This window comes from Urocitellus parryii, chromosome 14 (assembly GCF_045843805.1).
Source record: "Urocitellus parryii isolate mUroPar1 chromosome 14, mUroPar1.hap1, whole genome shotgun sequence".
NCBI classification, from domain to species: Eukaryota; Metazoa; Chordata; class Mammalia; order Rodentia; family Sciuridae; genus Urocitellus; species Urocitellus parryii.
Window position 1 is genome coordinate 22,321,989 of NC_135544.1, and position 12,372 is coordinate 22,334,360.

At 37.9% G+C, this 12,372-nt stretch overlaps 1 pseudogene; it reads right to left on the reverse strand.

Annotated features, from left to right (window-relative positions):
- Positions 1–9,685: 9,685 nt before the first annotated feature.
- LOC113183237 (glucosamine-6-phosphate deaminase 1 pseudogene) lies at positions 9,686–10,453 on the reverse strand (annotated as a pseudogene).
- Between the last annotated feature and the right edge of the window lie 1,919 nt (positions 10,454–12,372).

Here is a 12,372-nt window from a genome sequence, read left to right on the forward strand (position 1 = left end):
TTGAATCTTTTAAACTGTATAGTGATAAAATGCAAAATGTTAAAAATTTGAGTATAAAATGAAGTACATTGGAAATTGGTATAGTGACGAGCTGCATTAATAATGTCAGGCTGAGTCCCACATAGGACACACTTCTAATTACACAGGAAGTCCCCTGTGAATTGGCAGAGGGCATTCTGTTTACATGAGGCACTATAATGATGTTGTGCCAATGCTGAAGAACTTCCTCTCTGGTCTTAACCATAGGATACAAAAATAAATCTCTTGCAGAGATTATTTACACAGTTGAAGATAGGATACATATCCATTAAGTGACTATTACTATTTAGAGTCTTTTAATTAAATGTGTGTGGTTATTTTTTTTGAAATGAGATTTAATAGAGATAAGTTATTTATATTTGAATCGGAGACAAAATTATGCATTACTGTGTGTGAGCCCATATCCTTTAAAAAAAATACAGGTTCTCTTTCCTGCTTGCTCTCTGCTCCTCTGTCATCCCTGTCTCTTTCAATTTAAGGATATGTGGTTGATTGCTGTAGGAGCACGGTACGTTGTCTTCAGGGTGCCTGAATATAGGGCTCAAGCTCCCACATGTGAATTGGTTAGAATATAGTAATTGGCCCAGCCTGTTTTGTGAAGAGGAAGTACAACTTGGAGCTGAGTCATTTTTGTTCACTTGTTTGTTTTCCTTTTATCATTTTTTCTAATTTATACAATGTTTTCTCTTTTTGTGATATTGCTCCCATGTAATAAAGACATAAAATTCTTAGCAAAGTTAAACATCAGATGGTATCTAATTTCAGTTCCCTTTTTTGAGTGGTTTTTGGGAACAGAGGAGTCATTTATTTTGTTTATGGTATTTGGAGGATGTATTCAAACCTGCGCATAGCTCAGAGACAGGCTGTCCATAGTCTAGAAAATTGGGAAAGTGGTCATTTTGTCTGAATTATTTAAATAGTTTCTATCACTTCCTGGATTTACTTTGCCTATAGACATCTTCTCTACACAAACCCAGTACGTGTTGGCTACTAATACTGAATAATGCATTTTAAGTGACTAAAAAGTAATAATATTCCTATGAGTGGTTTGCATGAATTTTAAATAGCTAGTACAATATCACTTGGCAAAATTTATTATTTAGCATGTTTCCAAGGTCCATCTATCACATTCCATATATAATCAAGCCCTATATTGTTAAAAAACAACAAGAAAAATCTTACTCAAAACTTATTTCAGATATAATTAGATGTTAAGATTTAAAATATAAGTCTACAGAAAATTATAAAGTACAAATAAAACAGTATGTTATAAATTTAAAAACTGAAAATATATCATCATGATTAGAATTGTGCTATATTCAATATTAATTTGCATTATAAATAAAAAGTTGGAGGAAAGAAAGCAAATTACTCTTAATCCTACCACTCCAAAATAAACATTGATATTCTTATCCTTTCAAATTGTTCCTAAGCATATATATTCTTATTGAATTCCTACAATAGCAGTATTTAGGCATTGCTGTTGATGAAATATTTGTGCATCTCACACCAAATTAAAATGCTGAAATCTTAAGGTATAAAAAGCTCAGCTAAATGTTAGTATATCATTTGGCAGAGACTTCTTCAACTGGAAAAATTATATTTTTAATTCATAATTGTTATCTCAGTAGCCAACAGACTTACTAAGGTGGATACTGCCTGAAATTCAGCATTTACCTGTGGCCTACACATGGAAGGTCAAATCTTTTTTTTTTTAATTTTTTTTATTGATTGTTCAAAACATTACAGAGCTCATGATATATCATCTTTCATACATTTGACTCAATTGGGTTTTGAACTCCCTTTTTTACCCCAAATACAGATTGCAGAATCACATCTGTTACATACTCACATTTTTACATAATGGCATATTAGTGACTGTTTTATTCTGCTACCTTTCCTATCCCCTACTATCCCCACTCCCCTCCCCTCCCCTCCCACCTTCCCTCTCTACCTCCTCTGCTGTTGTTCAATTCTCTCCCTTTTCCCCCCCTCCCCCTTGCCCCTCATAACCTCTTATAATTTTGTGTATCATTGAAGGTCTCCTACCTTTTCCATATGCTTTCCATTCTCTCTCCCTTTCTCTCCCCCCATTCGTCTTTGTTTACTGTTAGTCTTTTCCTCATGCTCTTCCTTCCTGTTCTGTTCTTAGTGGCTCTCTTTATATCAAAGAAGACATTTGGCATTTGTTTTTTAGGGCTTGGCTAACTTCACTTAGCATAATCTGCTCTAATGCCATCCATTTCCCTGCAAATTCAATGATTTTGTCATTTCTTAGTGCTGCATAATCCTCCATTGTGTATAGATGCCACATTTTTTTTTATCCGTTCATCTATTGAAGGGCATCTAGGTTTGTTCCACAGTCTAGCTATTGTGAATTGTGCCGCTATAATCATTGCTGTGGCCGTATCCCTATAGTACGCTCTTTTAAGGTCTTTAGGGAATAGTCCGAGAAGGGCGATAGCTGGGTCAAATGGTGGATCCATTCCCAGCTTTCCCAGGAATCTCCATTCTGCTTTCCAAATTGGCCTCAGCATTTTGCAGTCCCACCAGCAGTGTACAAGTGTACCCTTTTCCCCACATCCTTGCCAACACTTATTGTTGATTGACTTCATGATGGCTGCCAATCTTACTGGAGTGAGATGGTATCTTAGGGTGGTTTTGATTTGCATTTCTCTGACTGCTAGAGATGATGAGCATTTTTTCATGTACTTGTTGATTGATTGTATGTCCTCCTCTGAGAAGTGTCTGTTCAGGTCCTTGGCCCATTTGTTGATTGGGTTATTTGTTGTCTTATTGTCTAATTTTTTTAGTTCTTTGTACATTCTGGATATTAGGGCTCTATCTGAGGTGTGAGGGGTAAAAATTTGTTCCCAGTATGTAGGCTCTCTATTTACCTCTTTTATTGTTTCTCTTGCTGAGAAAAAACTTTTTAATTTAAGTAAGTCCCATTTGTTTATTCTTGTTATTAACTCTTGGGCTATGGGTGTCCTATTAAGGAATTTGGATCCCGACCCCACAATATGTAGATTGTAGCCAACTTTTTCTTCTATCAGATGCAGTGTCTCTGATTTGATATCTAGCTCCTTGATCCATTTTGAGTTAACTTTTGTGGCTGGCAAGAGAAAGGGATTCAATTTCATTTTGTTGCATATGGATTTCCAGTTTTCCCAGCACCATTTGTTGAAGATGCTATCCTTCCTCCATTGCATGTTTTTAGCCCCTTTATCAAATATAAGATAATTGTAACTTTGTGGATTAGTCTCTGTGTCCTCTATTCTGCACCATTGGTCCACCTGCCTGTTTTGGTACCAGTACCATGCTGTTTTTGTTACTATTGCTTTGTAGTACAGTTTGAACTCAGGTATTGCTATACCTCCAGATTCACACTTCCTGCTTAGAATTGCTTTTGCTATTCTGGGTCTTTTGTTTTTCCATATGAATTTCATGATTGCTTTATCTATTTCTACAAGAAATGCCATTGGGATTTTGATTGGCATCCCATTAAACCTGTAGAGAACTTTGGGTAATATTGCCATTTTGATGATGTTAGTTCTTCCTATCCATGAACAGGGTACATTTTTCCATCTTCTGAGATCTTCTTCTATCTCTCTCTTTAGGGTTCTGTAGTTTTCATTGTATAAATCTTTCACCTCTTTTGTTAGGTTGATTCCCAAGTATCTTATTTTCTTTGAGGATATTGTGAATGGAGTGGTTTTCCTTATTTCCATTTCAGAGGTTTTGTTGCTAATATACAGGAATGCCTTTGATTTATGCGTGTTGATTTTATAACCTGCCACTTTGCTGAATTCATTTATTAACTCTAGCAGTTTCTTTGTAGACCCTTTTGGGTCTGTTAAGTATATTATCATGTCATCCGCAAATAGCGATAATTTAATTTCTTCTTTTCGTATTTTTATGCCTTTAATTTCTTTTGTCTGTCTAATTGCTCTGGCTAGTACTTCGAAAACTAAATTGAATAGAAGTGGTGATAGAGGGCATCCCTGTCTTGTTCCAGATTTTAGAGGGAATGCCTTCAGTTTTTCTCCGTTTAGGATGATGCTAGCCTGAGGTTTAGCATATATAGCTTTTACAAAGTTGAGGTAAGTTCCTGTTATCCCTAGTTTTTCTAGTGTTTTGAACATAAAGGGATGCTGTACTTTGTCAAATGCTTTTTCTGCATCTATCGAGATAATCATATGGTTCTTGTCTTTAAGTCTATTGATGTGGTGAATAGCATTTATTGATTTCCGTATATTGAACCAGCCTTGCATCCCAGGGATGAATCCTACTTGATCATGGTGCACAAGTTTTCTGATATGTTTTTGTATTCGATTCGCCAGAATTTTATCGAGAATTTTTGCATCCAAGTTCATTAGAGATACTGGTCTGTAGTTTTCTTTCTTTGAAGTGTCTTTGTCTGGTTTTGGGATCAGAGTGATGTTGGCCTCATAGAATGAATTTGGAAGTGCCCCTTCTTTTTCTATTTCTTGAAATAGCTTGAAAAGTATTGGTATTAATTCTTCTTTGAAGGTTTTGTAGAACTCTGCTGTATACCCATCCAGTCCAGGGCTTTTCTTGGTTGGAAGTCTTTTGATGGCTTCTTCTATTTCTTCCGGAAGGTCAAATCTTGTATGCCACAGTGCTTTATTTTCTTAAAATTAGACTAAAGGCCTGACTTAGCTATTTATATTTATTAGTATTGGACAAGACTCTTATTCCTTGAATTTTCAGTGTGCTGTTCATTATTCTATCATGTGGTTAAAGATTTTATATTCTTACATGAATGCTCTCCCTCCTCTCTTGTTCTTACTCTTACCCTTTTTCCTTCTCCTGCTTATTAGACTGCAGACTTTTGAATGGGGAGGGGCCTGCTCTGCTGTCTCCATGGTAGCTTAATCAGTATCTGGTTAATGGAATTAACTTTCTGAAAGTTATTTCTTAGGGATGAAGAGGGAGCTGTCTGTATTTAATTCCTTACTTCTCTTCAGCATTCATGCTAACTGTTGACTTTAATCATATGAAGAGTTAAGCACCCAGGTGGCTGTTTACTTTTAAGTACTCTTTTTGACTCTGATCAATGAGGTGAAAAGTAATTTACATTTGATGTGTGGCTCTCTTATCTTAACTAGAATGACAGCTGCCTGCGTGATAACTTGTTAAATGTAAACTATGTAGTTACCCCTTGCTTCCACAAGATGCTTTGTCTTAATACAATCAAATGTAAATACAGGCCTGTAATTACTTTCTGTTATGCTTCTCTGCATTTATGGTGCTGAGTATATACAGATATTTCAACAAATTACTGCATGGTTGTTTTACCTCCAATTTGGTGATAGAAAGACATCTTTTAGGAATTCAGGGATTAAGAAGATGCTTCTAAAATAAAAAAAAAATATTTCTGAATTATTTTAGCTGGTGTACACTTATCACTAATTCATTCAAGATCAAATGAACTTTGATCATTAAATGTCTGACAAACCATGGAAATTCGGTTGTATGTCTCATGAAGGCATTTAATTACTTTATTATGAAAATCATCTCACACATTTAGAAAGTCATAATGGTGTTTTTAAAGCAAAGAGAACGTTGATGCTTGTTAAATCATGAAACTTTTTACTAGTATTCCTCGATATATTATTCTTGAGGACTTTGACATGAATGATATCTCTGGCATAGGATTAAATATGTTGTATTTAAGCCAAACCATATTGAATGACATTTATCTAGAGATTCCAGAGGTTGGGAGGTCTTCTACATCATACAAAAAAGATGGAATTCCTGTTACATCCTAATGAAGCTTTTATGAAACACAAAAGCAAAGGGTATCTCCAGTAAAGTATTACTGCACATATGCAAAGCTCTCAAGACCTTTTCCATCTGGTTCCTCTGTGACTCTGTGCTCATGTCAGCAACCTCATGCCTTTTGACCACAAAAGAAATACAAGTGAAAAATTTCAATGACAAAAGAAATATAATTAAGAAAAATACCACTGGAGATGTTTTATTTAAATCTTTCTGATATTTATTTATTTATTATTCTAATTTGTTATATATGACAGCAGCATGCATTGCAATTCATATTACACATATAGAACACAATTTTTCATATCTATGGTTGTATACAAAGTATATTCACACCATTTGTGACTTCATACATGTACTTAGGGTAAATCTCATTCCATCATATTTTCTACTGCATGCCCCAGACCTTAAACCCCTTTGCCCTGTCTAGAGTTCCTCTAATCCTCCCATGCTCCCCCTCCCAACCCCACTATGAATCAGCCTTCTTATATAAGAGAAAACATTCAGCATTTGTTTTTTGGGGATTGGCTAACTTCACTTAGCATTATATTCTCCAAATCCATCCATTTACCTGCAAATGCCATGATTTTATTCTTTTATTGCTGAGAAATATTCAATTGTGTATATATTCCATGTTTCCTTTATCCATTCATCTATTGAAGGGCATCTAGGTTTATTCCACAGTTTAGCTATTGTGAATTGTGTTGCTATAAATATTGATGTGTCTGTGTCCCTGTAGTATGCTATTTTTAAGTCCTTTGGGTATAGACCAAGGAGTGGGATAACTGGGTCAAATCGTGGTTCCATTCCCAGTTTTCCAAGGAATCTCCATACTGCTTTCTAAATTGGTTGCACCATTTTGCAGTTCAACAGCAATGTATGAGTGTACCTTTTTCCACACATCCTTGCCAACACAAGTATTCTTAATAGCTGCCATTCTGACTGAAATGAGATGGAATCATAGTGTAGTTTTAATTTGCATTTCCCTAATTGCTAGAGATGTTGAATATTTTTTTTTTGTATATTTGTTGGATGATTGTATATCTTCTTCTAAGCAGTGTCTGTTCAGTTCCTTGGACCGTTTGATTAGATTGTTTGGTTTTTGATGTTTAGCTTTTTCAGTTCTTTATATACCTAGAGATTAGTGCTCTATCTGATGTGAGAATGGTAAAACTTTTCTCCCAAGCTGTAGGCTCTCTATTCAACTCACTGGTTGTTTCTTTTGCTGAGAAGAAGCTTTTTAGTTTGAATCCATCTCATTTATTGATTCTTGATTGTAATTCTTGCATTATTGGAGTCTTATTAAGGAAGTCAGGGCCTAATTCAACATGATGGAGATTTAGGCCTATTTTTTCTTCTATTAGACACAGGGTCACTGGTTCAATTCCTAGGTCCTTGGTCTACATTGAGTTGAGTTTTGTGCATGGTGAGAAGTAGGGGTTTAATTTCATTTTATTGCATATGTATTTCCAGTTTTCCCAGAACCATTTGTTAAAGAGGCTATCTTTTCTCCAATGTATGTTTTTGGTGCCTAAAAAAAGATAACTGTAATTATGTGGGTTAGTTTCTAGGTCTGCTATTCTATACCATTGATCTACTAGTCTACTTTGGTGACAATACCATGCTGTTTTTATTACTGTTGCTCTGTAGTATAGCTTCAGGTCTGGTATATTAATGCCACTGACTTCACTCTTCTTGCTAAGGATTGCTTTAGCTATTCTGGGTCTCTTATTTTCCAGATGAATTTTATAACTGCTTTTTTTATTTCTAAGAGAAATATCATTGGGATTTTGATAGGAATTGCATTAAATCTGAATAATGCTTTTGGTAGTATGGTTATTTTGACAATATTAATTTTGCCTATCCAAGAACAAGGGAGATCTTTCCATCTTCTAAGGTCTTTTTAATTTTTTTCTTTACTGTTCTGTGGTTTTCATTGTAGAGTTCTTTCACCTCTATCATTGATTCCCAAGTATTTTATTATATTTTTTGAGGCTATTGAGAATGAGGTAGTTTTCCTCATTTTTCTTTCTAAGGATTTGTCACTGATATACAGAAATGCCTTTGATATATGGGTTTTGATTTTGGATCCTGTACTTTGCTGAATTCATTTTACTAGTTCTAGAAGTTTTCTGGTGGGTTTTTTTTTTGAGTCTTATAATCATATCATCAAATAGTGCCAATTTGAGTCCTTCTTTTCCTATCTGTATCTCTTTAATTTCTTTCATCTAATTGCTCTGGCCACAGGGCTCTAGAGGGAAAAGGTTTCTACCTCTCTCCTTTTGGGTCCCCAAAGGGAGAGAAGTTTGTCATGGATGGACCCCTGGGGGCTTTGGAGTTAATAGCAAAAGCCACCTCTTTAGCCCCAGTCACCCAAATCCTCCTCCAAGGAGTCCTCCCAGTTCATGCAAAAGCCACCTTGAGAGTAGAAAAATGACCAGGAGAAAGAGAGTAAGAACAGTTTTCTTTCCGTGATACTTGATACTGACCAGAGAAGCTGACACCTTGTATGTCATTTAGATATCAAGTTCACACCTTAACCTGAAGCAGCAGTTCTCACATAAGAGGCAGGCCTGTTCAAGAGGAGGTCTCAAGACTCCAAAGAGATGGAGTCCAAAATACACAAGCCTCTAATTCCCACCCACTTGAGAATATGTGCACGTAAGGATAGAAATTCCTGACAGGAGTGTGTTGTACATGTGAAGAGTGGCTAAGGCGGAACAAAAAAACCAAGAAGCCCTAACACTGGAGTGGTGGACATCAAAATGATGGAGAACACTGTTCAGAGATTGACTCTGATTAAGTTATGTCATTCCACTGCTGAAGTCCATGACTGTCGGAGACCAGCTCCAACAGGGGGTCTCAGGAGACGAACGGATGGTGAGGAGTCGGCGAAAGAGGGGTGGAGAAACAACACAGACACCAAAGTGAAGGTGTTGATCCCAATCTTTACTTGTGAAGTTGATCATATATACTTTTCATTTTGGCAGGCTTACAGTACTTTGTGGTTACAAAACAGGAATCATTATTCAAAGAAACAAAATATTACGTAGTTACAATTAGAATAGAAGAATGTATCTTGGCTTATGCATAAGCAAGCATTTGTACTTTCAGTTCGCGTTTTGTTTTGAGCTGTTTCTGCTTAGTTAACTTTTAATAATAGTTACAAATGTCCCAAACTATTGGCCTATACCTTGACTATTCTTTCTTGACTTACTGACTGGAACCGGTGCCATGGTTACGGCAAGTGGTTGATTTGTTATTACTTTTAATCAAACAAAAGTAAGAGCACAAACCATTGTGCACAGGAACAAGAACAAGTTGCCCAGTACTAAACACTAATCTGTCTTCTTAACATTAATTTTTCTTCTCTAGATTTTAATTTAATTTCTCAAAAACTTCCTTGACAGGAATACAGGGAGTTTTTCTTTAGACATTAACAATTTACACGGCACAGCTGAATCATTGCATTTAGAGCAAACAGATCTATGCTTTAGAAGTAGTTGCATTAATTGGGAAAGTCATGATTTTTCCTTCATACTTAATGGTCATATGAGAAGTCGCAACTATACTTATTAAAGGAACACAAAAACAAATCAGCCCATTCCCAGAAACATACTGCGCTCCTCCAGAGGATGGACGCCTTGCGCCATCCACCTCAGTAGGGCCTTGCCATTGCCTGAGTCAGGGGAGGGGCGCAGCACATGACAAGGCTTCTAGCCTCAGAACCAAGAAGAGTAAGTTCACCTACTTACTGCAATAACCATCCTGGACAAAAGAAAAGCAATTCCGTTCTCCTAAAGAAAATTTCCTATGAGGTACTTGAGAGTAGGTCCCAGCATAGGCTAATCACTGCATGGTTTCTTAGAAGACTGGCTTTTCTCAATTTCTTTCTCTTTGATACTGTACAGGGGGTCCACCAACTTGTTATGAACAAGCATTAAACCTTTGAAATACCTGACAGTCTTCACTTTCGGCTCCAAGGTGGCATCTTCATCACACACAAACACGGTGCAGGGATGCTGCTGGAAGGCAGTGCCCACACCCACTGTCAGGGCCATGGTGGGCACCTTGGCAAGATCACCATCGAAGAACCTAGCATTGGCCAGCATGGTGTCCATGGATAATGTCTTCACACAAATCCTGGACAACAGGCTGGAACCTGGCTCATTGAAGGCAATATGTCCATCAGGGCTGATGCCTCCGGCAAACAGCTCAATCCTGCCTGCAGCTTTGATCTTCTGCTCAAAGGCATCACACTCAGCCTGCAGGTCAGCTGAATTCCCATGCAGAATGTGGGGTATTCTCTGGATGGATATCAATGTGCTTGAAGAAGTTGTTCCACATAAAAGAGTGGTAACTCTGCGTGGTCCTGAGAAAGGCCCACATACTCGTCCATGTTGAAGGTCTTCACATATTTAAATAACAGGTCTCCATTCTTATAGTACTCAATCAGTTTCTTATAGTAGCCAAGCAGGGTGCCCCCAGTGGGGAGCCCCATGGAGAAGTACATGTCTGGTTGTGGGTTAAACTGGATGATGCAGTTCCTGATGTATTTGGCCGCCCACTCACTGGCCTGTGAATAGTGCTTCAGGATGATGAGCTTCATCTTGTCACACACACCTCCTGTGGCTGCCGAGGCGACTGCTCTACTGAGTTTTTAATTTAGTTTATTGTCTCTTTCATTTCAAGAATTTCTGGGGGTTTTTTTGGTTGATTTTTTGTTTGTTTGTTTGTTTTTTAGAATCTCTATCTTCTTCCTATTTAAGTAATCTTTTGCTTCCTGTATTTGTTTATGTAGCTCTTTGTCCAAATGATCTTTTTTGCTGCCTTAATTTGCTCTCTTATATCATCCTTTAATTCACAGAATATTTTAATTATGTACATCCTGAACTCCTTATCTGACATTTGTTCTGCTGTGCTGGCCATGTATTCTAATAATGTGATATCTTGATATGTTTGGGGGCACTTTCTTCCTTTGTCTTTTCATGTTGCTGTGTGTCTTCCCTTCTATCACTCTGAATCCAGAGCATTACTATTTTTACCCTAAAGGCTTATAGTGTTTCTGTATGGTTCCAATACCTGTCCTTTTTGGGGAATGAGAATGTTAACAGATCCCAATATAAACAGTATACAACCTAAAAACAAATAGTTGCTATTAAGATGTTTATAGTTTGGTCACAATGTACAGGAATGGTGAATTCAATTATTATCTACAATATAATCAGATTTGAAAAGGGTTTACAGTTTCTGCTGATGGACAAACAACCAGTTGTGAAGTGTAGGACAATAAGCTGAGGAGGTAGGAGGTGAGGATATAGACTTATTATATCTTAGGAAGTGTGAAAGAGAAATCTAAAGAAGAAGGTTAGTAGCAGGAGAAGAGAGAGAAAGTAATTTTGGGTAGTCAATTAAGTGAGAAGACAGCAGAGTACATAAAAATAAAAATGTTAAAATCATAAAAATTAGAAGAAAAAAAAAAGAATATACAACCCAACTGTAACCTACTATTCAGACATCCCAGTCCTGTAAATCCTAATTCATGCAAAGTATTTGGTTTCACATATGTTGGGGATGTGCAGGCGGGAAAATAAAGAGGGGCAAGAAAAAAAAATCTCAAAGAAACAAGGATTGTTTTGGTTGGAGATCAATGTTTCTCCTGCTTTCTTTCTCATCCAATCGGTGGTGTTGTCTGTTGTTAGCTGGTATCTCAACTCTCAGGATGGTGAAGATAACCAGGGTAAGAGGGTTGTTCCTGGGTGGAGGATACCTGGAAGTGGGGTGTGGCACCCGCTAAGCCCTGAGGGAGACTGCACCTCAAGGATCTCTTTTTGGGCCCGCTGGTATGATGTGTGTGCCTGGTCTTATCTCCTTATCTCACCTGAAGACCTTCCGTTTCCTGGTCTCTATGTGAGTCTCTAAACTGTATCACACACACCCTCTCTCTTACTACTTCCTAATAAGTGACTTTTCTCTCTGGGGGTCTTATGTATGGCACTTTGGGCTCATTGTGCACCTGCCACTATGTTGTGTTCGGCAGTCAACGTGCTGGGTTAGCAGCCTACTGGGGAGAGGGGGGAGTTAGAAACTGGGTACCTGGCCAGCTGGAGTTTCAAATTGGGAGTTGCCCCCAAAAAAGATGATGATGAAGGTGACCCAAGGTGGAGGTGGCTGCTTTCAGTGATGAGGTGTCTCTGGTGGGGTGGGGGTAGCCAGGTGATTGCAGTGGACTATGAGTTCAGAGATGAGCTCTGTGGCATGCAGTATGTGGCTGTCACTGTCTTCAGAGCCTCTGTGAAGTTCCCAGGTACAGACGACTGCACCTAGGAGACTGTCTCCACTGCTGCAGGGTCCCAAGATAGAGGTGACCAGGGGAGCCCCACGTTGGTAGATGGGGGTCCACACAGGAGTGGTGGCTGGAGCTCCTGCTCGTGGGTAGCTTCCCGCTGTCTTACATGGGAGTGGCATCTGGGACTTCTTCTTGGGTGAGTGGCCAAAAGTTCTGTGCAGCTGCCGATGCTGATGGTC